Source organism: Cyanistes caeruleus, chromosome 7, assembly GCF_971803275.1.
Source record: "Cyanistes caeruleus chromosome 7, bCyaCae1.hap1.1, whole genome shotgun sequence".
NCBI lineage: Eukaryota > Metazoa > Chordata > Aves > Passeriformes > Paridae > Cyanistes > Cyanistes caeruleus.
The window spans coordinates 18,052,976-18,077,469 of NC_141707.1; the positions used below are offsets into that span (position 1 = coordinate 18,052,976).

A 24,494-nucleotide genomic window follows, 5' to 3' on the forward strand; every position below is an offset into this window, starting at 1 on the left:
GTAATCTAGCCAAAGTAATTTAAAAAAAAGGTACTGCCAATTCAGAGTTTGTTGGAAAATAATTTTTAAAATTAGGAGAACAAAGGGCTGCTGTGAAACACATCTGATTTTAAGGCAGAGGAACACTACTAATACCCTCCCTCCCCATTTCCATGAAGCACAATCAAACCTCAGACTTGTTCTCTGGAAACAAATTTTACATTTTCTTTTGAAGGAGAGAGTTCATTTCTTTGCAAGAGCTGAAAATGAGATGCCAACCTTACCTCTTCTCTCTGTATCATGTACTTTTCCTGCCACCAAAGAGAGAACTGTTCAATAGTTTCTGTTATAGGGAAGGTCAAACTATGGCATTTTTTCTGGAAAAGGTGCAATAGAGAAATGGAGAGATCTCAGCTCTGTAGGGGTAGGTGATGCAAGCAGAGCTGCAGCCCTTGTGCTCCTCTCTTGATGTCTGCCTTTCCACAGTTGAGCAGGGTGGGACTTGCACCAGTGACATGGTTGTGAAGAGCGTGGTGGCATGCATGGGCAGTATGGAGAGGATTGTTTCTACATCGTGTTCAGCACTACCCACCACAATGCTCTTAATAGCAAGGAGAGTACCAGAGCTGATGAGCTGTTCTGGCCCTCATTAAACCAATGTCAGGAAAGGATTAAAATCATTCAGTTGCATGTTTAGGTTTTAAATTAGCATTAAACTCACAATAAATTACTAAATGAAACCAAAGACCTTTTCATCCTCAGATCAGGTTAATTGTAATCTTTACAATTATTCCCATTTTTGTAACACTTCCAAACCAGTTATAATGTCAGTGACTACATACATTTACTGATTATTAGTTACTCATTAGCTGTCACAGAGCTCCATAACTTCTATCCCCATGATCTCTTTCCCAAGGCAATCCTGGGCCTTCTTTAACTGAAGATTATTTTCCAGCATCATTCAAATACCTATTCTGAACAGCTTCTCATTCTTGCAGTTTCAGTATGTAACATTCTTTCTTTTTGCCCTCTCTGCTCCATCTTGGAGAATATCAATGACATCCAGAGCCTCTGATCACTGCCATCTCTTATGTCACCTGAAATATATAGATTTTTTTTCCTTTTGTAGGTTCCATTGCTTGCATCATTCCTCTGTGCTCCCACAATTGATATTCTCCACAGGAGAGTTCTTCAAACTGTTTGTTACAGCCCCCAACAAGCTTCCAGTGGATCACAGGAGCTGTGAATTTTTAGACTCTTGAAGAAGCAATGAACTACTTTGACTTCCTGGCAGTCTACATCTGCAGCTGTTATATAAAGCTAGTTTTCACTTCCTTGCCTTGGAAGTGCTGAGCAGATGCTGTTTCCTCAGAAAAGTGGAAGGGCTGAGTGGATAACATCTCCTCTGAGATGCCCTCCTCTTTTTCCTCACATAATTTGTGTGAAGATGAACGAATTTTCTCGCAAATAATTTGAGATTATATCCTCCAGAGGGTCTAGTTGTTAAGTAGCATCAATCTTTACTCCCCAAAAAGACAGTTTTTAATCTCCATATTCTCATCCATTATATATTTCTTTTTCCCTTCCCTTCCCTTCCCTTCCCTTCCCTTCCCTTCCCTTCCCTTCCCTTCCCTTCCCTTCCCTTCCCTTCCCTTCCCTTCCCTTCCCTTCCCTTCCCTTCCCTTCCCTTCCCTTCCCTTCCCTTCCCTTCCCTTCCCTTCCCTTCCCTTCCCTTCCCTTCCCTTCCCTTCCCTTCCCTTCCCTTCCCTTCCCTTCCCTCCCCTCCCCTCCCCTCCCCTCCCCTCCCCTCCCCGCACCTTCCCGTTTGTTTGCTTTCATATTCTTAAGTTCTCATGTGTCATGTTGGCCCCCACCTTGCTGCCTCATTTGACTTTTCATTCCTGGTCTGTGATTATACTGTACAAATGCATCTTAAGCCTTTGGCAAAACTTGGAAGAGGAGTAAAGGGTTTAAAGTGTCTTTAAGTTTTATCAAAGATGGCCACACAGAAAAAAAAGAAATTTATTTTGTATTCATCTGAAAAGAAAGAATGCAGTTTGATCTTATTTTTACTAGACACTAGAAAATCCCTGCAGAGAACTGAGGGACTCAATGTATTAGGTATTACAGAGATTAGATTCTTAGTCTGTGTTTCTCTCCTCTGTGGACTCTCAATAAGCAAAGTTTGATTTTGAGTTTCCCACAGGTGCAGCCTTGAAATTATTTTTCTGCTGTGTGTATTCTTTGATGTCTATTAAAAAATGAACTTAAAGTATCTCATTAATATTATTGAGTATCAAAACCAGTCATTCATAATGTGCAACTCTAATAGAAAAAAGATTTCATGAACTCAGATACTCACAGAATTGCTGGTACTTGTTTCTTAATCTATTGTATTGTTTAGATAATAAATACTTCGGATAAGGCATCAGCTTTGGGATTTTTTGATCACTATATTGTATTGGAATAGTAAGCAATGGTTATAGTTAGAAAAATGGTTCCCATAGTTTTTAAACATTTCTATATGTTACATATGTTTCAGGAAGATTTAAAGAAAACACATGCTTTAGTTGCACTGCCTTTTGACAGTAGTAAGATGAAGATTCCTTAACACATTCTTGGAATATTTCAGTCTTAACTTGGTACTATGAAATTCTTAATACAGGCATTTCCCAGGAATATAGAACTTACAAGTGTGAAATGCTGTAAGAAATAATGAGCGAAACTAAATATTATACCAGTTGAAATCAAAGCAGAAAATACCTAAACCACTTGAAAAGACATGAATTACAGTAAAGTAGCTGTGCAGTGTATAATGATGAGAAATGACTGTCTACAGTAGAATGGACTCATCTTACTGTGAATGAGCCCACCTCCTACAAAAATGGCAGGGAATCACTCCTGGCCAGGAATATGTACTGGACAACACCAGAAAACTTGTTAAAAAAATAAAGATCTGAGTTTTTTTAAAGATAATTTTTCACAAATCTTCCTGAAGGACTCTTGATGCAGCTGTGTAAGTCACCCTATTTTGTTTTATATATATAGGAGCAGTGAGTACATGTGAGATATTTTCATACACACACACACTGAGATAAACCCAAGGATATGGAAAAAATGGAAATTGTACTTAGGTGGATTTAGTGACAGTTAAATATTAATCTGAGTAAAAATGGGAACATTTTTTGCATCCTGTGCAATCTGTTGTACACTCTATGTTCTGTGTGTAATTATTCATTTACACCTGTGTGGAATATTGCAATTCTTATTTTGTAACATTTTGCACTGGCTTAAGTTATACCATGGCTGCAGGGGTTTGGTAAATAAATTACTTTTCTTATTTAGTTATTTGTTTTCCTCAGATAGAATATATTAAATATGTTTCAGACCTGATCTGGTTCCAAATATGAATAGGTTTTCAGTAGCAACATCATATATCTTAGTTGAAGGAGTGAAGAAAAGGAAGAAAAAAATATGTTTTAACTCCAGTGCAGTGTTTTCATGCTTCAGCATACTTGTGTTCCCTGTGTGTCATGTAAGTGATAAATTAACACTTTTGACAGCAAGCATATTTCTATATAACCTTCTTCACAGAAAGTGACTAGTTATTAATTTTAATTGCTCTCTGGCCTCTGACTTCGCTAAAATTCTTGAACGCCGTAAAATTTCATGAACAAGTTTGCAGGGAAAAAGGCATGCCTAGATCCTAAGAGGAGGACAACCATGTATTGTATTTTGAGTCAGTGCTAAGAGGTAAATAAAAACCTTTTCAATTAAAACCAGTTTGTTTTTACAAACCTGCCCTTGTCAACCAACATCTTCAGTCATTAGTGTGCTTTTCCTTTGAAGATTATTTCTCTAGGTAAAAAGCTGTTTGAAATATTCTATCTGGAAAATCAACCCACAAAATATTCCTGTTTTATGGAGCTCCTTGTAGATTACTGTGAAAGCTGAATCCCTAGGACTTTTCATTTTATCTAGGAAAAAAATGTAATGATAATACCAGTTGAGTCACCAGTTGATGATCTGGGGGCTGGAGCTTCTGTGCTTTAAAGACAAGCTGAGAGAGTTGAGGTTGTTCACCCTGGAGAAGAGAAGGCTCCAAGGAGACCCTAGAGCACCTTCTAGTACCTAAAGGAGCCTACAAGAAAGCTGGGGTGGGACTTTATACAGGGGCATAAAGGGACAGGATATGGGGTAATGGCTTCAGACTGATAGAAGGGAGATTTAGATATGAGGAAGAAATTTTTCACTGTGAGGGTGATGAGGCACTAGAACAGCTTTCACAAAGAAGCTGTGGATGCCCCATTCTTAAAAGTGTTCAAGGCCAGGTTGGAAGGGGCCCTGAGCTGCCTGGTCCAGTGGACCCCACAAGTGGAGTTGAACCTAGGTGATCTTTGAGCTCCCTTCCAACCCAAAACATTCTAGAATTCTATGAATTCAGCACTTCCTGGAGCAACACAGAAGAATCACAAAGAATCCTGACGGTACTGTTACTGTCATCTTTCCCTGCTGTTTGTAGCACTTAGACCAAATATTGCTATCCTGGGAGAAAAGATTGAGGAGGCTCATTTAAAATCGGTATAAAACCTGAAAGATTTAATTCAGACCCAATTTGCACAGTTTAAATGTTTGATTTTCATGGAGTTGCAATTACACTGCAGCAGGTCTGGATCTGGATACACATTCCCTGCCAGGAGCAGTTGTACTGCCAATGGTGCTCTGTGTCAGTGTGTGTCAGTTGCTTCTCTTGCTTTGTCAGCTTTTGGTGTCACTAAATTGCCAAATTACCTCAATGCAGAAATGGAGCTGTGATTCTGGGATGTAATAGCTCCTTTATTTTTCTTAACTCTATTCACAGTGTTGCATGCTGCTATCGTCCCTTTGGGTTGCTGAGAACATGACTGAATTTAGACCTTAAACAACAGCAGCCTCAGTATCCTTATTAAAAATGAGATTGTCATTGCAACAGTCTACATCCATCACACATGGATGTTTTTGATCACATCCTCTCTACCCCATCCAAACCTATGTTACTGTTTTCTTTGAGGACTTATGTGCAAATTGAGCTCACTGTTTCTGATGTAAAAGCTTACTTTAGTCTGAGTCCTCTTGTGTCCTCTAAGTTTGAAGCCTTTTCCAGTCTACAGATGAGCACTGCTAGCCTATATATTCCTCTCTACATTTTTCATTCATTGTTTGCCATGTGTAATCAATATCCAGAGGCTTAAAATCCAGCAAGTATAAATTGTGCAGAAAGTATTTAACCAATTAAATGTGGTCGTCTTTTCCTGAAAAAAAAAGAAGTCAGATGTTTTGATTAACTACTCGCTTAGTAGCAAGAAACAGAATATGTTAAGTTGGTGTCTCTTCCATATGTATTTGTTCTCTGATTATGCCAGAAGCAACTGTGTTTGGAAACCTTTAACCTTAGGAAATGTTAAAGTCTTAATTTACCTAAAATAGAAAATCATCATTTTCTGTCACTAAATGCTATGAAAGGAGTATCTTTTCTAGGTGTATTCTGAAGAAATCAAGGAACTTAAGCCCTTCGAGTTTTTCTGAGATGTTTGAAAACACTCCAGTCTTTATTGTCTATTAGTATGTATCTGTATAAGGGTCATTTCTGTAGGCTGTTCAGCACATATGGAAAAAGGTTTTTAAACATGGAAATAAAAACTCGCATATTTTCCTTTAGGATCTAATTTTCATTATATGCAAACAGAAAATATTCCCTAAAAAAACTCAGTGAGATTGTATATTTGTATTGCACTGTATACAATATTGTATATTATATCCTGTGTATAACTGAAAAGGAATATCTAGTAGTAAATTATATTTTATTAAAATCTGGGCTATTTCCTTCAGATGCATATGTCTTTTCAGCTAAATGCTCTCTAGTGAAAATATAAACCTCTCTTGTAAGAGTAGCACATTGAGGAGTGATGATGTCTCTTCACAAGTCACCATATCATCATCCACACATCATCTCCTGCTGAACACAGTAGTTTATCTTCAAGAGATAAATTCAGCATAATTGCAGGAAGAGACATTTATGTTTGACATCAGGAAAAACTTCCTAGCCCTAAGATTACCACACCTTCCTAAGTGCAGTGCAACAATAAAGCAGGTTGTCTCTGAGATTGTGGAGTCATGGAGGATTTCTGTGAAGGTGCTGGAGGAAAGCATCAGAAATGGGTTAATTCTGCTCAGGAGTGCATACTCCTGTGGTTCCAGTCACGATTGTCTCCTTGTGGCCAGAAGATTATGATTCAATTTTGGCTCAAAGATTGAAAAAATTAAAGCATTTGACATCCATGAGAAAATTAGATTTTTCCCTTTTAGCTACAAAGGAAAATGTCACCTGTTAAAATGTCCAATTTGCCTTCAAGGCAACACTTGCAGATAACAAAAATAGTGGCTTTTCCAGACTATTCCACCTTGCCTGTGGATCCTTTCATGGAGGAGAAGAAGAAATCTCCAAACAGGTCTGGCTTAAGACAAAGCACAGTTGATTCCCCTGGTAGCCAAGAAGTGCCACAGATCTAACCTCTAGGCCCTGCATACAGGTCTGTAGGTGAAAACTTGTTATTTCTGAGTGAAAACTACTTGTTGAAGGGAAAACTTCCCACTGACAGGCTTAGGGGCTTTCTTCTCATCTCTGCTGCATTTCTGCCACGGTAAATCAGGCCCTGTGTCAGCATAAGGGTTTGTACACACAGGTGGAGAAATTGTTTCCCAAAATAACCCTGTGCTTACAGTGTTTTGTATCGTGTATGCTGCATACTTCAGTCATTTAGTACTGCCCCTGTAGTATATTAATCTCTCTGCTTAGGACAGTATTGCAGGTGTTAAGGACATAAAAATTTTTAATTTACTGACTTACTTTTTATATAAACTTATAGCCTTACTTATCATTTCAGTGTCTGCCTTTATACACTTTTCATTGAATACTGCCTCATCTTCTGAACATACCTCTTAATGCAAGGCCTGATATTCATAAACACTGATTTGTCAAGCATGACAATCCTCTCAAAAAGAAAACTTGTCTGAAGTGTTTGCTATTAACAACAGACTTGAAATATTTAAACTAAACCACTGAGCAATTTAAAACATTTTCAAAAAGCTTTGAAAGTTAGAAGGACCTGGGTAGAAAGGCTTAAAAATTTTCGTTCAACTATAACTTTTAGGTTGCTATAGCAATGTTGTAATAATGCCTTATTAATAGAAAACCACATAAATATGCCTTAAAACCTCTGTAAAAATTTTTGCAGTATTTGTTAATGTCTGTGCTGGAAACAAGCTAAAGAATCCAAATACATTAGCTTGTTTGTTTAGGGCTGCTTCAAGCCAGGATGGAGCATCCTGATTTTCTCCAACTGTTTTGCTTTATTTAAAGGAAATGCTTATCTAAGTTTTGTAGATGATGGAAACCCTGGTTCTGTCTTCAGTTCTTATTTGCATGGACCAACTCCATACACATATCGAGCTCTTCTGCTGTGCACAATGTCTCCTGAGCAGTTTCATTGCTTTAAATGGTGCCTGGCTGTCATTCCCTTGTTAGAACATCAGCTGCAGAATGAATCTCTATGCTGCATGCTCTCTTTTTCCTCTTTTTGATTCTTATCCCTCCCAGTGTGCTGGTGGCTATACAACCCCCTGAAACTGAACAGAAACAAACCATCAAATGCAACAATATTCCACAAATTTTGGGCAAAGGGTCTGTTGGGGGCTGGGGATTGTAATTGCAGCACTTCCTGTCACTGAACATAATAATGAATAACAGCAGGTAAGATGTCACACTGCATGAGCAGTTAATACACATTTCATGCTCTTTGCAAAAACCTTTTAAATGTCTACCACTGCTTTGAGGTAATTTCCTTCAGGAAGGAAATAAGGCCACTGGGACCAGAAAAACAGTCTCTCCCAAGCCCTTAGAAAGAATTAACTCCATAATCCACAAGGTTTTTATTGATAGGAACTATTGCAATCTTATTTTTATTAATGTTGACATATTTTGTGAGCCAGGCTACTTTCAAAAGATTTTCATTTCTTCCATTGTTTCATACTTAGTGAAAGGTGTAAGAGTATACACAGGTATTCTTGTACAGCAAACAAGAAAATGTAGGAAAAATGACAAGAACTGTTGCCATCATGACTCACTGATTTACCCAAATTAATAAAGCTCTTTGGTATGGGGAAATAAATTTTTCTCTTCCTGTACTGAAAACAGGACATCGAATTGTGGTGCTGATGATAGTCATTGAATCTACTTATTATTTTAAAAGTTAATAAGTACTAAATAAGATAAATGTCTTTAATTTTGCCTTGCAAGATTTTGCACATTAACCAGAAGATATTTAAATCTCTTCTGTAGAATAGGACACCTTTTCAGGAATGTTCTTCTGACTCATCATACTTCTTAAAAATTGCCATGTTTTTAATTTTTTAGTAGAATCCTCTACTTTTCTCAAGCATTTTTTTTAGAAATTGTCATTTAGCTTTACTTTTTCTCATTCTGGCCAGAACATTTTCACATGGCTTCTGAAGGTGGTAATCACACATTGCAAAAAAATAGCAATGCTGGTGTACCAGCAACATAATTGATTTCATTTTCATGGCTTCCAAGTTAAAATTCAAAATAATCATTATAGGTAGTGATTAAGGTTGATTGATGATGATTAAGATCATTAAGGTGATGTATCTTTGTAACCAAGGGCTGACAGGGGGACCAAGGAAGGATTTCTGGTGGGTTTTGATGCTTACTATTTAGATTTATCTTAAGAGCTTTCTACAAACAAAGCAATCTTGGAAAATTATAATAATTCAGATAAAGTTTTTCAGGGTTGTATTCTGCTGCCTTGGGTATTTTCATTTTTTCATGCAGATATATTTATTCTGCTGCTTTCTCCATGAAAATAAGTAATATTTCAGAGGTTTGTTTTTTAAGGTCCAAAGGTTACTAATTATATTCAATGCTATTTTTGCCTTACTTTTGGGAAATTTTAATACTTCTACATAACTTTTTCTCTATGAAATTCTTAGGGTTATAGCTACAAAACCAGGCCTTTATTATTGACTTAGGCAACAAACACTGCAGTACATTTAATTCTACCTGTTTGTCTAGCCTTTGTATATGCAGTTTCTGAATATTTACTTAAATTTAAGAAGATACAAATATTCATATGGACATACATATGAAAAGTGTGTTTTTCTTTCTTATTTCATGCTGGTTTATATGGATATTCTCAAGACAGAATAATCTCCTGCATCTTCTTCTCCCTCCCTATTAAAAGCTGATTATATGGACAGCCTAGGACAAGTAGGATGCAAAGGTATTTTTCCACCAAGCTGTGAAACCTAGATTTGTGATTACATTTCCAGGCTTAATTTGCTAAGGAAAACAGAATCATCTAACTGGTCTCTTTCAAAAGTCAGTTTTCAAATGGTATTTTTAGATAGTTTGACCTGTGACTCTTTTAAAAATACATTCAGGGATATTTCTGTAATTGGGAGAGAAAACTTGAGGGAGCTATCTGAAAAGAAATTGAGTTTTGTAATGAGCAATAAAACACCCTTATGTACTGTAAAATTATTGCATTTATTATTCTAAAAATTAATAAGAAATTATATATTTATAAGAATTACTGTAGTAATACAAATATTACTTTTTAGGTATCATAGAACATATTAGCTATTCTAGTAAATTTCTGCATTAAATAAAACCTACTCTTGATAGCAATTTTGGATAAACATAATTAAACTAAAACCTTGTAGTTACCTTTCTCTATCTGAAAGGAACTTAGTATAGTGTGCATATGCATACATTCATGCTGAAAAAGGATTGCCATAAATCATCATGACCTAGCAATGGAGCATAGAGAAAAAATGTAACCCTGATACACAATAATTATGCAGAAGTGTCTGTATGAAACCATTGCCCGTGTTCACCATATCTCAGCATCAGCTGGCAATATTCACATCAAAATCTAGAGGATAATAAGTTAAAAATAATCAATAGCAATTTATCATTTAATTTATTACTACTTCCTCAAATTCTAGAAGAGTACTTGATATAATCAGCTGAAGATACATCATGATAATTTAATACATTAATAGTTAGAGGTTTCAATTGAAGCTTTAGCTCCTGTCAGGGCTTGATTATACATCTGTAAAATATTTCTTTCCAGCTACATTAATTGGTAATTTGGCAGAAAAAAAATACAGCAAATTAACTTCTAATAATCATCTTTTACTAAATGTGTTTCTATCTTCTTGAGTATGGAAAGACAGAATGTTTAAATGCATTTTCCCTAGTGCACAGTGGGCACTTGTGAGACTGTGCCATTGGGCCCCTAGTCTGGAGCGTATCCTTGGGACCAAAGGCTATGGCCCAGGGTGCTGGCTCAGTTAGGAGCTTCCCAAATGCCATCTGACTAGGCTGGCCCTGAGTCTAGCCTTACACTCAGTTGTTTAGGTTCTTCTGGACTCATCCCTGCCCATCAGGAAAAACTGGCTGCTGAGTCAGATGAGGCTACAGAAATGAAGCACCTTTAGGATGCAGGCACTGGCTGGAAGCATCTTTTGGTCAGTAGATGGAGTTAGGTTTGAGACTAGCTAGGTCTGTGGATCCTAGTGTTGGATTGGGTTCTGTTGGGTGTTTATGTAGAAAGACAACTGTGACTAATTAACCTGAAGAAAATGGTTAGCAATTAAAAAGTTAATTACTATTATCCTCGTGTGGCAGGTGGCCTGAGCAACAGTGAGTTTGCTATGGGATTGGACTGGACTTCCAAAAGGAAGTTTAGGACTACAGTTTTCTATTTAAGATGTGGCAAATAAATACTATTTCTTCCTTTACCTCCCTTCTTATTTTCTCACATATGAAAAAAAGTCCACAAAATGGCCTGGCAATGGGAAAAGGAAGACCTGAAGGCTCAGCTCCCTCCAATAATTGGAAGTGATTAAGGACAAAAGGACAACCAATGAGCAGGCTACCAGGATTTGGCAATATTCTCTGCCTTCTGAAATAGCATTGTAGTACTGCTGGTGAAACCATCCATCAGCCCTACAGACATTAAAAATGTGAATGACTATTTCTGGAAAAAACATTTGCACTATATGTATTAGTTCTAGTAATAAAAACTCATGGCAGCAAAATCACTCTAATTCAGACTGAAGCGATTCACACTGAAGAAATGTTTCTGTGGAAAAGATGAACAGAATAGCCAGAAAGAAATTTCTAAGAGCTACAAAGACTGTAACAAAAGCAGACATTGTGGCAGTAGAAAACAAATTGCCAGCTATTGTAAATCCTATTATTTTCTCAGTGTGCCTAAATAGCGTACTACCAGGACTCCCACTGACATTACTAGCATGGAAATAGAATATTATTGTGAGTGCGTTTTCAAAATATTATAGAAGCCAATAAGGTCCACATAACTGTCTACAGAATATGCAATATAAGCTATCAAGCTCTCCTTCTCCTTTGGAGTCAAGAAAATGCGTTTCTTTCACAGTGAGCCTGATTTCTGGCGAGGCCTCTGTTTTGCCACAATAAATAAAAGTAAATAAAACTAGTGCATTCACAGGTTTAAAGGATGTTTTTAAAACCTGATTTCCATTTGACTCATGCAGTCTGCTACAGTGTTGACATGTTTCCATTTCATCATGGGACTTTTCACTACGTGAGGCATGTTGTGAGGAAGTACATCAGGGCTGAACATCCTATCCATCTCTTCATGCTCACCCATCAACTGTTAGAGATGTTTCAGATCAGTTGTCTTGGATACAAAGCAGGTGACACAGAGTGCTGCAATGATGTTCAGAAAAGTTAAAAAAAAAAACAACTGGAAAAAAAAAAGTGTTTTGCCCAAACCTGTCCTATCTATCAGTATTCTTTCCTCCCTCCATGCTAAATTATTGGTTTATATGCAGCTTTCAAAAGAACTGAGAGGGCTTTTTAAAATCCCATTTCTCTTTTCTGCTCTATAGTTACATTGTGGAAAGCTCGGTCATACTTCAAAAGACAGAGGGTTCATTTTGTTGGTGACACGTTGAGGAAAATATGTTCACACACAAGCATGTGTGCTTGCACACACACATTCTACACTCTATAGAATAAGCTTTCACCAGAATATTTTGAAAAATTTCTAAGAGATTTACAAGTTTTAATGATCAGTTTGAGGATTTAGATCCTAAAGCAATCAGAAGTGTAACTATTTTTACAATAAAAGCTTAGGAATTAAATCACTGGCAAGTACTGGGCAAGACTTGGGTTCACCAATATAATTGTAAATTCATTTCTTACAGCTCAATTGTTTCCACTGTCATATGACACTAATTTGGACATCCTCATTTCCCATGAGAATTTCACAGTGTATTAAGATACAATAAGGAATAGTTTGCTTCAGATATGTAACTTTAAAAAAAAACCATTAAAGTGCTATATAAAGAAAAATATACATTATTTTAAATTATGATTATGCATACACTTCGATACCCATTTCTTACATGATCCTAGAGATTTAGATTTTTTCAGGTTTTTTTGCTTACCCTATAAAATTGTAAAAGCAGCCTCTCATAATCATCATTTTGAATAGATATATAACTTGCTTGAGAGATGTGACTTTTAATTTACAGAATTTAATATTTAGTATTTCTCCATCATTTCCAGTGTGGAAGCTTCTCTGTCACTGTAAAACAATTTAAAGAAGTAAGTTTTCTGCAGACAATGGTGGCTGGTTTTTATTTGGTCCATGTGCATAAAACCTTGAATTTTCAGTTCTTGCTTTTCAATTTTAACGTGAGTAATTTACTTAAAGTTTAAAGGATTCCATGTGTGTTGGCAAGAGGGAGCTGGGGCTGCATGAAAATAGCATGTATATAAAGAGTTGGGGAGATTGGCAGCACTGGTTTCGAAATTATAATAGTAAAATTTTCCAGAATAGACTCAATTTATAAAACTTTTACTATGATTGTCAAGCCCATTAAAATCTTGTAACAAAAATATGCCTAAAATATTTTATGTGAAACAGCATTTCCAATTTCATGCAGAATCAGGAAGACTTGAGGAAAAAATCTTGCTACCACTGTAGGTAGAGTTTTGTACTGTACTACCTACACTGTAGGTAGAGTTTTGGAAAAATTCTGTAATATCTTCAAGACTTTATTATCTGTGTGTGCATCTGTGTCTTTGTGTACTTAGCACAATTTTACTACTCTACTACCTTTGTTTTGGTAAAATTTGATATCCTGTATAGAAAGAAAATTTCACAGAACACAAGATTTTGAGTACCTTGTGGGAGAGATAAGTGGTGCCTTCACGGGAAACTCAGTGCAAATTTCTCATTGTGCAGCTTGGATTTCTCAGCATTTATATCTAATGTGGAGCATTGAATAGAGACCCTAAGCACACCTGAGGGAAGCACAAATGCTCACTTGAGTAGCAGCGTGCATGCAGTACCAAAAGACAGAGAACAGATCATCAGTGTGTGAGGTGGAATAGGTTTTAACTTGCCTGATAAAAATTTCTCAGCTCATTCAAGAAAGAACATAAATTTCGTAGCCTAAGTTTCAGGTTGCATGCAAAATTAATTGCAAGCCACACACAAATGAACTTGTATTTCTTTATATCTCTGGAACATCATGAGCCATGCTAGACACATTCCACATCATGTCAGATGTTTTCACAAAATAGGCATTTTATTGCACCTTCCAAGGTTTCATGCAGAAGGAGTGTTAAATGTCCTAATGCAAACTTCAGGAGATCAGTGTGAATCTCCCTAAGCAAGGCTCACTGCATATTGCAGTATAGTTTGGACACTACACCTGCATGAAACCTTAAACGTATGTATAGGTTCAAAATAAATGTGTCATACTAGAATTTCTAAGAATTTAAAGAAAAATACCAGCAGTGTTCTCCATATACCAGCTGCAAAAAGTTAATAGATTTTACATTGTACCATATCCCATTCCTGCACATCTCTGCCCACCGACAGTTATTGACTTTTTATTTAAAACAAGCAGCGAAAAAAAGAATCCCACAAATACAGAGTCATTATGAGAAATGTAAGCAGTTCAAATGAGACACAAGTAGTGTTTGGATTAGGGAGTGGAAAGCCACTATCCTGCACTTAAATACAGTGGCTAGACAGCTAATGTATCAAGCAAATTCCAGCAGCTTGGAAATGCAGGCACAAAAACAATGCAAATTGAACAACTGTGATGAATAATTGAAATCATACCTCCAGTGCCAGCTTCCCTGCACAATTTTGCAGCTTGACACAGATTCAGATTTTATAGTGTTTGTACAACATGAGTTTCACAGAACACAATGAAAATTATCTCACATGGAGAAACTCCTGCACAATGGGGCTGACTGTGTATGTGTAAATGCCCAAGTAGTGTGCTTTCATCTTTGACTTTAGTTCTCTACTGATGTAACCTAGTAAACAGAATTAAGAAGTACCTGCTGGAGACAGATGTCATCTGTTCCAGTGGTTTCACATGCATCCTGTGAATTTGTCTGCTCCACCTGAAGCCTGTACAGTCTCTTTTTGTTGCACAAATATCTTCATATCTTGATGCCAGTTTTCCTTCAAAACAAACTCAGAGAATAATGAATGGGAAAGAAAAGATAATAGCATGTATTTATTACTGGTATCTGCTTTAAGTTTGGAGGGACAAACCTGTCTCATTAGTATATAATATTGCCTCCTGACTTGGTAGCTGTTCTTCCTCAATCCTAGGAATTATGATGGAGCAACGACACATACTAGAGTACATTTCCTCCTGTCAGCCAGCCAAAGGATTAGAGCTGGAGCTGCTATTCACTACCCAACCTTAGCATCAAAACAAGTTGGTTTTTTTTTTTCTAACTATGGTTTGAATTTGCTAATGACAAAGGCAACTCCCAGTGGGTGTGACAATCACGAGATAATCAGCTTTAGAGGATTAGAGGACCCCAGGGGTGTGATTAGCTCAGGTTGGCCAAGCCCTCTGTCATGAATTAATTCAGAAATTAATATTTGCATTCTAATACTGCATCTTAGTGAAACTGATTTCCAGCCTATGATTTTTTTTTCATTAGGAAAAGCAATTCACATTTCACAAGACAATTGGCAGCTGTGGTTAATGAAATGTGAGATGATTAAGCAATAAGGATCTGAGTTTTGTGTGATTTACTTTTGCCAATGATCGTTCAACGCAAAGAACACATTCGCTGTTATTTTTAGTCCGTCTTTTTCCTACACTTTCGTTAAATGCTTGATGGGATATTTTCAATTCATTTGATACCACGGTTGAAAATCAGGTAACTTTTCCTTCCATAATTAGCAATTATCAACTGTACAGAAATACTGAATGACATTGGGTTTGCATAATAAACAAAAAGCAGAAGTGATGATAGCAAGTTTGCTGAACTGAAAATATACCTTTTGTGCACTTGTCACATATTTGGGAATTTGGAATGGTGGTCCATACTTGTGGAGGCACAGGTGAAATGGCCTATATGTCTGACAGTCACATTAAATCCAACCAGGCAAAATTGTTGCCTGACACATTTAGCTGATGTGTTTGATAAAATAGGCCAGACAAATATACTCTGACAATGCAGCAGTAATTTGAATCTGTTTTATCAAATGAAGGAAAACAATTATTTGCAATAAGAAACAGACAGAGATTTGTATGGCCACCTCTTTGCCTTAAGAGACATCATTGTGTGTGGAGGATAATAGACAAATAGCAACAATGTGGGTGCTCAGTATGGCTTACATGTGCACTCCCTCTCTTTTTTACATCCATTTTCCTGCAGGTTCCACAATCTGTTCTTCAGTCCTGGCAATTTCTTGGATACATATTTTTTGTAACCTACTTGTTCTGATCATGTATCTCAATTTCCAGGTCCATAAAATAAGTATGATAGTGGTAGTGAACTCCCCACTGCTTTGAAATTTAGTTACAAAAAGCTTTAAATACCGTCAGTAAAGAAAATAAATTTTGCAGTTTTCTTACCTGAACTTACTTTTTTTTCTTCTCTTTGGGGTAAACAAAAATAATTCTATTCCAGCATTGTTTACATTCCAATCATAAATTGTTTTTTAACTGAACAAAGATATCTAATAGTAGTCACTTCTGGCTTTCTACTTTACCATTCAATTCTTCTGTCATATCCACTAAATATTATATAATCTGTTTATAAAACATTGACCTTGAATTGTGTTAGATTTTTCTGTTACAGTCCCTGGGAGAAAATTATGATTGTTTTGATATTTAATTGCATTGTCTGCCTAAATACTTCAAAACACTCAACAAAAGCTGAACTTCTATTTCTTTACCAGTAGTAGCAATAGTCATAGCTGTAGCCCTGGTGACAGAAAAGCAGTAAAATTGTGTAAAAGCCAATACTTAAGCCTCTTAGCCTGAGTATTAAATTGTTCTTTGCTATGTGGACCTAGAGAAAGGGAAGGAGTACAGACTGTAGTTGATGGGCTTTCATGGACTTTCTTGAATCGTAGCACATGTTAATCCAAAACCTGAAGGTTAGCTACTACTTTGTTCTGAATATTTGCATCTGTCTTGTTCCCTCAGATCACTTCTGTACTTAATATCCTTTATTAACATGTTAAATGGAAATTTTAAGGGAGTTTCTATGGTTCTGTATCTTTGTCAAGATTCTCATCCCTTAAATCCCTTTTGCAACCTGTTTGTCTTTCTTCTCCTATTAATCTTTTTTTAAATACATTCCCACCCACATGGAAAAATGTATCCATAGGATATATGGTTTGAAAAGTGTGTCTTAAAAGCTGGAAGTCCAAGTGGAGTGGTGCAAATCTTATCGGTATATAGTGCCATAAAGCATTAAATATAAATTAGACCTCTTGTGAGCTGCAAGCTTCTTCCGCAGCCTGTGGCTGTGGAAAAGTTTTAGACATAATTCCAGTTTGATTTTAGTGGGTGCACAAGTGCCTCCATAATTCTGGCTCCTGAGGACAGATGAAGAAACAGCTTTTAACTGTGAATGGTCTTATCTTACACAACGGGAAGCAGTCAGTAGTGAAGGCTGCTTCATTGATACCATTGCAGTTCATCCATAACCAATACAGCACACTGCCAGAATTCTGTATTCTGTGTTCTGTATTCTGTATTCTGCCTAATAACTACTGCAAAGACCACGTGCACTGTACAAGGACAGCACCTTCCTAAGGTGCACATTGCCATTCTCAGAAGGGAAAAGAGGAATGACTGGGCTCCTTCCAATATTACTTCAGCCAAAACTATCACTATTTGGGATTTTTTCCCTGTAGCCAACATCAACAAAACGTGCAGAGTTGCTGCCTGTCAGAGGACAAGTTGCTGCTGTACACAACTGAGCAAATAATGCTGCCAAAGCAAGAGTGCTTTGCAGGGCTGGCCCTCTGCTCCTTCAGAGCAGCCCCCAGCTGAGCTTGCTTAGATCCAGCCAGACCAATAACTCGAGAAAAAAAGGCAGCAGAAACTCTGAAATAAGAGGGTGTGAGAAATTGCCCTGTTTCCTATACAGGCTGTTTCTGTGCAGAGCTATTATGTCACAGACAAAGGAATTGAGGGACCAAAACTTAAAGGTGCAGACACATGAGTACATCATGACCTTCATACTGGCAGAAATGTGGATTGAAAACAAGTGTGGGGACTTCTCATATTCCACAATGTTCCTTTGTGTATCTACCGGTGCTGCTGTGTTTCGAAACTGTGCCCCTTAATGTTTCCATTTCAGGTGTTAAAGTATTCCATTTTTTCACCATTCTTAATGATTCCCTTGATGTATATGGAACAGATTTTTTTTTTCACAATGCATATTGAATGATTCACACCATACCATTTTAGCATGATATACAACTGTAGTACAACGTATCTTTTGTATTTCCCTTAAAAGGGTAAAAAAATCTTACAAATATTTAAAGCTGAGTTTTATCCAAATGAAAAAAATGTTGGCTGCATCAAATAGCATGGATAATAGGTCACTGAACTGGATAGATTTTTCTCAGGCCCTGAATGCTGTGATGAGTATGGATGTGAAATTTCTACTGCACATGTTACAGATAATAGATTTTCAGCTGTCACTCAGAAAAGTATCCTTTCAGATGCTGTATTGTGTTTACAAAAACAAAAGTTTTAATTTTTTTTAGAATAAAACTTACAGCAATTTTTAAAATAGGTTTATTCTGCAACAAACTTTCTAGGCTTAACTGGAAAGGTTAGGGTGGGTAGCAGCAACGCAGAAAATATGATGGAAATGGATATCTGGGTTTTCTAATGGTGTTTTAACCATTCTGCTGTTCAACAGCAAGGACCATAGAGAGGGTTATATTTAGCACTCACCAAAATACAAGAAATCTGGCTTCTGTAGCAGGTGTGGTTATAAAAATATCTATTCTGGAATTTGTATGTGGTGGGCTAAGTTTCTATTTTTGAGCAGTCACAGGCAGAGCAGTTTGCTCCAGTGAGTTGCTCTGAGGCGTTGGGACACTGAGGTAATGGTAGGGACCAGCATCTGAAATGGTGGGAGTCCTTTTGGTTCTCTGCCTGTGTTCAATCCTGGAGTATGGGGCACATCTTGTTAGCAGGGTCAGCCATCATTTCTGCTCTGGATTTGTGTCCACCCTGACCCTCATGTGGGAAAAAATTGATTTTTGGAACTTCACACAGGAAGAAATTACAGAGAAGGACTGAAAAGACAAATACCCTGAGCAATATTTATAAAACATGAATGAAAGCTTCTGGTCTGGCTAGCAGGATCCAAGGTGTTTGTTTGCAGACAAACTGCAGCTGTCTTACAGGAGATGGATCTTAACTTTTAATACAATTTCTGTATCCAGGACTGAATTTTATTTTGAAAAGATGGGAGTTCAATAGGTTTGCCTCCTGCAAAATTAACTGTCAATAGGTAAGCCTTTTGTAAAACCTTTGTTCTCAACAAGGGTTTTTCATAGAACCATGCATGTCCTCACTTAGCAATAACGGAAAGGCCTAAATAATCCACATGTTATTTGTCTGTACATTGATTTTATTTGTCTATACCTTATAAAATTTGTGGAAATGTCCTTCAAAGACACTTTTTTATCTGTAAAAAGTTGCTAACTTTGAATTTTGTGCAATATTTTAGCACTGTTCTACACTTCCCTCACACAAAATAGTATTTGGGTAAGCATGATGGACACTTGCAATCCAACATTTGACACAGCTCAAATGCAGATTAACTTGTGTGGTTTTTCGCATTTCCGTCTCTTGGTAAAGGAACTGCCAAAGTCAGTGTTTCACATTCCCAGAAGATATTTCTTAGCAAAAAATGTAAGTACTAGATAAGCTGCTATTCTGTGTGTAAACAGAATAAAGCTGCAATTAATACATAATAAATTTCAAACCTAGCCTACAGGGTCAGTTTCCAGCAAGCACCCAAAGTATATAAAATTCTGTGTCACATTTGTAACACAAATGTTCCCACAACACAGTCCTCTAAAGAAAATTGCATTCTTGTTTTCACTCCAAAAAATGTGAGCATGTCCAAGCTTATGTTTAGTGTAGAAACAACTTTGCAGTGTGCAGTGCTGAAGTGTAATTCTGAATCATTTTAGAAACTAGTTGCAAGAGCTATTTTGCTATTGTCCCTCTCACAGTAACAAAAGTAATTCTGTTTCTTTTCAGTCATAAGTTCTAGCTGATCAGTATTCTCCTACCCTCTCCCCCTCCCCACCACTTCCTCCCCAGAATATAGAAGTTTTGGGTTAAGAACACAAGAATAATGACTTTTCTTGGTATTTATGAAACAATTTGTTCTACAAAAAGCTGTCTTTTCTGAAAAGGACATTCGAATTGTTGCTTCAGTGATAAATCAAAAAAACTTTTCATGAGAGGCACATTGTGGGGCACACACATCTTGAAACATCTTACAAGTAACTTAAATATATGCATTATACTGTAATTTCAAAAGACTTCCTGTCCTTTCCCAGTGTAAGTCTTCTTTTAAAAAACAGAAATCTTTGAAGATGTATACGAGAAGACATTGCTATCAGCCAACACCCGCTTGAGAAAAACAGGCCTATGCACCAACTGACAGCAAGGTTAAAAATGAGATTTGATCAAAATTTTCTCCAGAATTAATTAACTGAAGGATAAAAGCTGATTTTTCAAGGCTAGACTTTCTTAGATTGTTCTACATATATTTTCTGTGTTTTAATATTGTGATGACAGCTCTATGTCTGTCTGCTAGCCATGTCCAAATCCCTTTCGATTACTTTTAGAAGGAGCAGAGTGGCTGCTTAGCTGCAGGAATGGAGCAGAGGCACAAAGCTTTCTGCTCTCTGCTTTGCCTTGTTTGGATTAGGAGATGATCAGCTGTGGATCTCATAGCTGCATTTTGAATCTTCAAGATCCACTTTTAATAATCCTTCACTGGAAGAAATTTTTTAAAAAGTGATTTAAATTGTCTTCTTAATTGTCATTACATCGTTTCTTTTCCAAAGTCATGTAGATAATTGGGTTTTTTTCCTAGTGTCTATGAAGAAAATGAAGGTACAGATGCAAACTTTGCAACTTTAGCCTGTCTCTAGTATGTGTCTATTGAAGGAAAAATCCTTTGCAAGTGCATTTAATTCTTTGGAATAAAAGTTGAAAGGTAAGGCACAGAAGACTTTGTACTTTCAATTCATAGTAATTCATAGAAATATATCTGTGAGGGGAAAAGATTCAGATTTCTTGACAGAAAGAAGAAGATGAGGTGAGACAAATCATGCTAAGACTCTGCATTATAATTAAAACTTCTAATTTTAAGGCATATCATTTCTAAAATGCATAATTTTAAGCAAAAACACTGTTTAAAGATGGAAGGTCATCTGGTTAGGACTGAAAATGAAAACTCCTTGATGAGTTTCTGATTCTGAGCTATGTCTCTAGTAGTACTGGATGATGTAATACATTAATACAATAGCATACAAGCAAGGTAATGACTGTTATCTTACTGATTTGTACTATTTCCTTAAAAATAATGAGTGCTCTAAATTCTCTGAATGAAATTCAAACCTATTAATATTAATGAATTATAAAAAAGATAAGTTTAGCTCTGGTGGTTATTCATAAGCTGAAGTAGAAAGGTATCTTCAGAACAAAAATTTTGTCACTCTAAATAAAATACAGGCAACCAAATGAAATACCTGACATCCTGTTGAAGAGGTCTGGGCATTTCGCTTTCACTGGGTTCTGCATTTCACTTCATTCTTTCCATGTGACTGCTCTTATCAGGGAACAGAGTGCATACTTAGTAAGTGTCCTTAGTAAAAGTCAGATTTCACCAAAATTATTTAAAAGTACATCTCCAACTATAATCACACATTACTTCATTTTAATACAGGTTTTAAGTCTGAGTGGATTTTATAGTATAAAATAGCACCTGCTTTGTCTCTATATGAGTCAAGTGAATAATTCACCATGAATAATTTATAAGATGAATTGAGGTTCCTCTTTCATGTACCACCTACGTGAAATAATTTCATTTATTCAACTTTTTTTTCCTTTAAATTCTGAAGTAATATTCAGATCTGAAAGCAGAGCTTCCTTATCTAATGGTGCTTGGTCAAATAAGATCCATGTTTCTGTATCTTAAATGGATAAGCAGAATATAAATAAGTTGTGGAAGCAGATGTTATAATTACAGATTTTAAATCTACTTTTGACAAACACTGCTTAATATGAAACCTGCTCTCAGAAGTTATTACCAGGAGTAACATGAATAGGATAAGATGCTTACATAAATCAAATACAACAGAGTAATCAGAATCATCTCTGAATTCACGTGCAGGTATTTTTGTGGTGAATCCTCTTTTGGAATAGGTAAAGAGGAGGTGTGCTGCCTGCTCTAAAGGTGCTGTAGTGCCCCTGAGGCACAGGGCAGTGTGTGGGCAGCGGCTCTGTGGTGCCTCCAGAGATCAGCACCAGCCCACAGACAGGGCATGGCTGTGGCAGCCCCAGTGTTCCCTTGGCACGTCAAAGACTGCCTCTGGTGTACAGGTTAGGGCACTCCCAGTCTCTCTAATACCAACAGCCACAGCAGCTCCAAGCTGCCCAAAAGAAAGCAGGAGCTGCCTTCCTCCTATGTCTGTACTCCATGCAAACTCACAGAGAGTCAGGCCTATGAAACCTACTTTACAGAGAATTTTAGACTCTTAAACCTATTTAAATTTTAATGTGAAGGCTTGTTATAGTTTCTATAATTTGAGGCATTAAAAGCAGATGAAGCATCTTTAATCATAAAAGCTTCATTGCTCTAATTTACGATACCTGCATTTTAAGCCCCACCATAAAGTGGATTGTGTTTGGGGGGATGATAGTTCTCAGTAAGCAAATGTGATCCATCAGGAAACCTGTTTACATTAAAACATTTTGACAGCACCAGTAATTAAACCTGTTCCCCAGGTGCAGAGCAATATTTTAAATGCCCCTCTGGCTACAATACCATTCAGGTTTGTCTTTCTCCCTTATCATCCACTGCAATAACAAGATAATGAGAATATGGGAAAATATAAGGAGGACTGGACTAGCAATTAATAATCTAACTATAAAATCAGAATGTTAAAACATTGTTTTAACTGATTTGTGTATTAGTTTGTATGACACTGAAAAATTCCTTTGTGCATTTCTATGTGCTTGAGAAACAGTAGTAGGAAATCGTGGCACCAGTACTTGCTGCTGTGAAAAGTTATAGCCTCACATGATCATTTCTGACTTTGAAGTGTGAGTTGGCTCTAGAACACAGCTATGCAGAGCTTTTTATGCAGACAGCATGTGACTTTTTTCTGTGAACCTTGCTTTGAAAAACAGTGCATGAAAACTGGCAAACCCTAAAACCTGATGAACCCATGAAAGCATAATTTGGACAAGTACATACTTGTGCCATGTATCCAAGGGCAAGATCTATTTGACTTACACACAGCATAGTTCAGATGCTGCTCCCTGTCAGACCAGCTAATTTCTAACATCCCTGCCCAAGCTAATTTGCTTCCTATCAGCCTCCATCTTTAAAGCCCCAAACTGACAGGTAACCAACCACTTATTGATACTCTTTGGGAATAACCAGTCAGTTCTGCTCTTCTCTTCATCAGCCAACGCAACAGGTTACAGTGCTGCATTTCCAACCATGCATCGGGAGCCTTTGGAGGAAATCTTTGGAAGGAAGGTTCCAGGCATGGGTGTGCTCTTGGTGCTTTAACCAACATGCAGTTTTGTTATTCTGAAGAGGAGGCCCTGGCACATGAAGCTGATTAATTCTTTCCTGTTTTTTGAGGGATTGTCAAGGTCTCTGTATCAAAAGTAGACAGCCTGACCAAGGAAATCTCATATGTTAGGAGAAAGTGGTGACTTCTGGCAGTGGGCTGAAAGTATGTATAGCAATCCATCATGAGAAGTTTTGAGAGGGAACAGGACATTCACAGGAGGTGTGAAAAAGAAAGGATTTAACACTACCCTATTGCACAGCCAAGTATGTTCTTTCCAATACAGTATTTTCTACAGCCGATGCACAGAGAATTTTCACCACTTGTAAATGCTTGAGATCATATCTATCATGTGCTTAACTGAAGTATTTATCACCTAAGAACACCTTTAAAAATATCAGAAAGCTATAATTTTTGAAATAAGAAATGTCACCATTATTATTCCTACACAGTTTATATGCAAATATATGCTTGCCCCCAAGCTTGAATTCACAGAAAATTAAATATAACAGATTTTTTTTCCCCTTTCATGTATTTTCCCCCCATATTGTGCAATAAGGCATTGCACAAAACTGGCATGTCACTTGTACAATCTATAGTCATTACAATACAATCTTAAATGCTGAATCAGAAACCCTGGGATATCTTCATATTCAGTGCTAATTGAATAATTTCTGTGGCTGCTCACCAGCTCTGCACTGTGTCAGGAAGCTGTGTAGAAATATTAGTATCATAGGTCTATGCCTGGTGCAAATGAGAACCACGTCAGAATCAAAGGGATTTTTGAGTAGTTATTACTTTCTCTAAATCCATAAACATATACAAATATTTGTTAGAAGTAGAAGTGATTGTTCACCATCCATTTTATTGATAATGGAAGTGATCTGATTTAGCACAGCTATAACAATCATGTTTTTATACGTATTATACAGAAGTTATTTGTTTAAAAATCACAACACAGCAGATCACCTGAGACATTGCTCTTAAAAGAGAAAATATGATCATTATTCATAAAGCTATTGTCAGAGGGCATAAGTGGGCTCTCTCTATGCGTCCTAATGCCTTTACGTGCTGCTCAGCTGAAGTGCAGTGCACTCATTTCCATCTGGGTTTCTAGGGTAAGAGGCTGCTTGGATCACCAGAGAACTGGCAGAGACTGTTTCCTAAGCAGCGTAAGGAATGTCTGTTAGAAGTAGTTGTAAAAATCTGTGCTACAGGAAAGTTCATAGTTTGCAACAATGCCTTGTGTTTGTGGTACAAAATGCCAGCTCT

The 24,494-nt window shown here is 36.9% G+C and overlaps 1 long non-coding RNA gene across 2 annotated transcripts; it reads right to left on the bottom strand.

Moving 5' to 3' along the window:
- Positions 1–9,563: 9,563 nt before the first annotated feature.
- On the bottom strand, positions 9,564–21,244 carry LOC147652232 (uncharacterized). 2 transcript variants are annotated; one of them, XR_015289366.1, is made up of 4 exons: positions 21,168–21,244; positions 14,450–14,576; positions 12,535–12,674; positions 9,564–11,791 (listed from the first exon to the last, which is right to left on the bottom strand). It is a non-coding gene; the product is annotated as an uncharacterized LOC147652232 (long non-coding RNA). The 2 variants fall into 2 exon arrangements; XR_015289365.1 differs by lacking the exon at positions 21,168–21,244 and adding an exon at positions 14,670–14,831 and having other exon boundaries at positions 9,761–11,791.
- Positions 21,245–24,494: the final 3,250 nt, after the last annotated feature.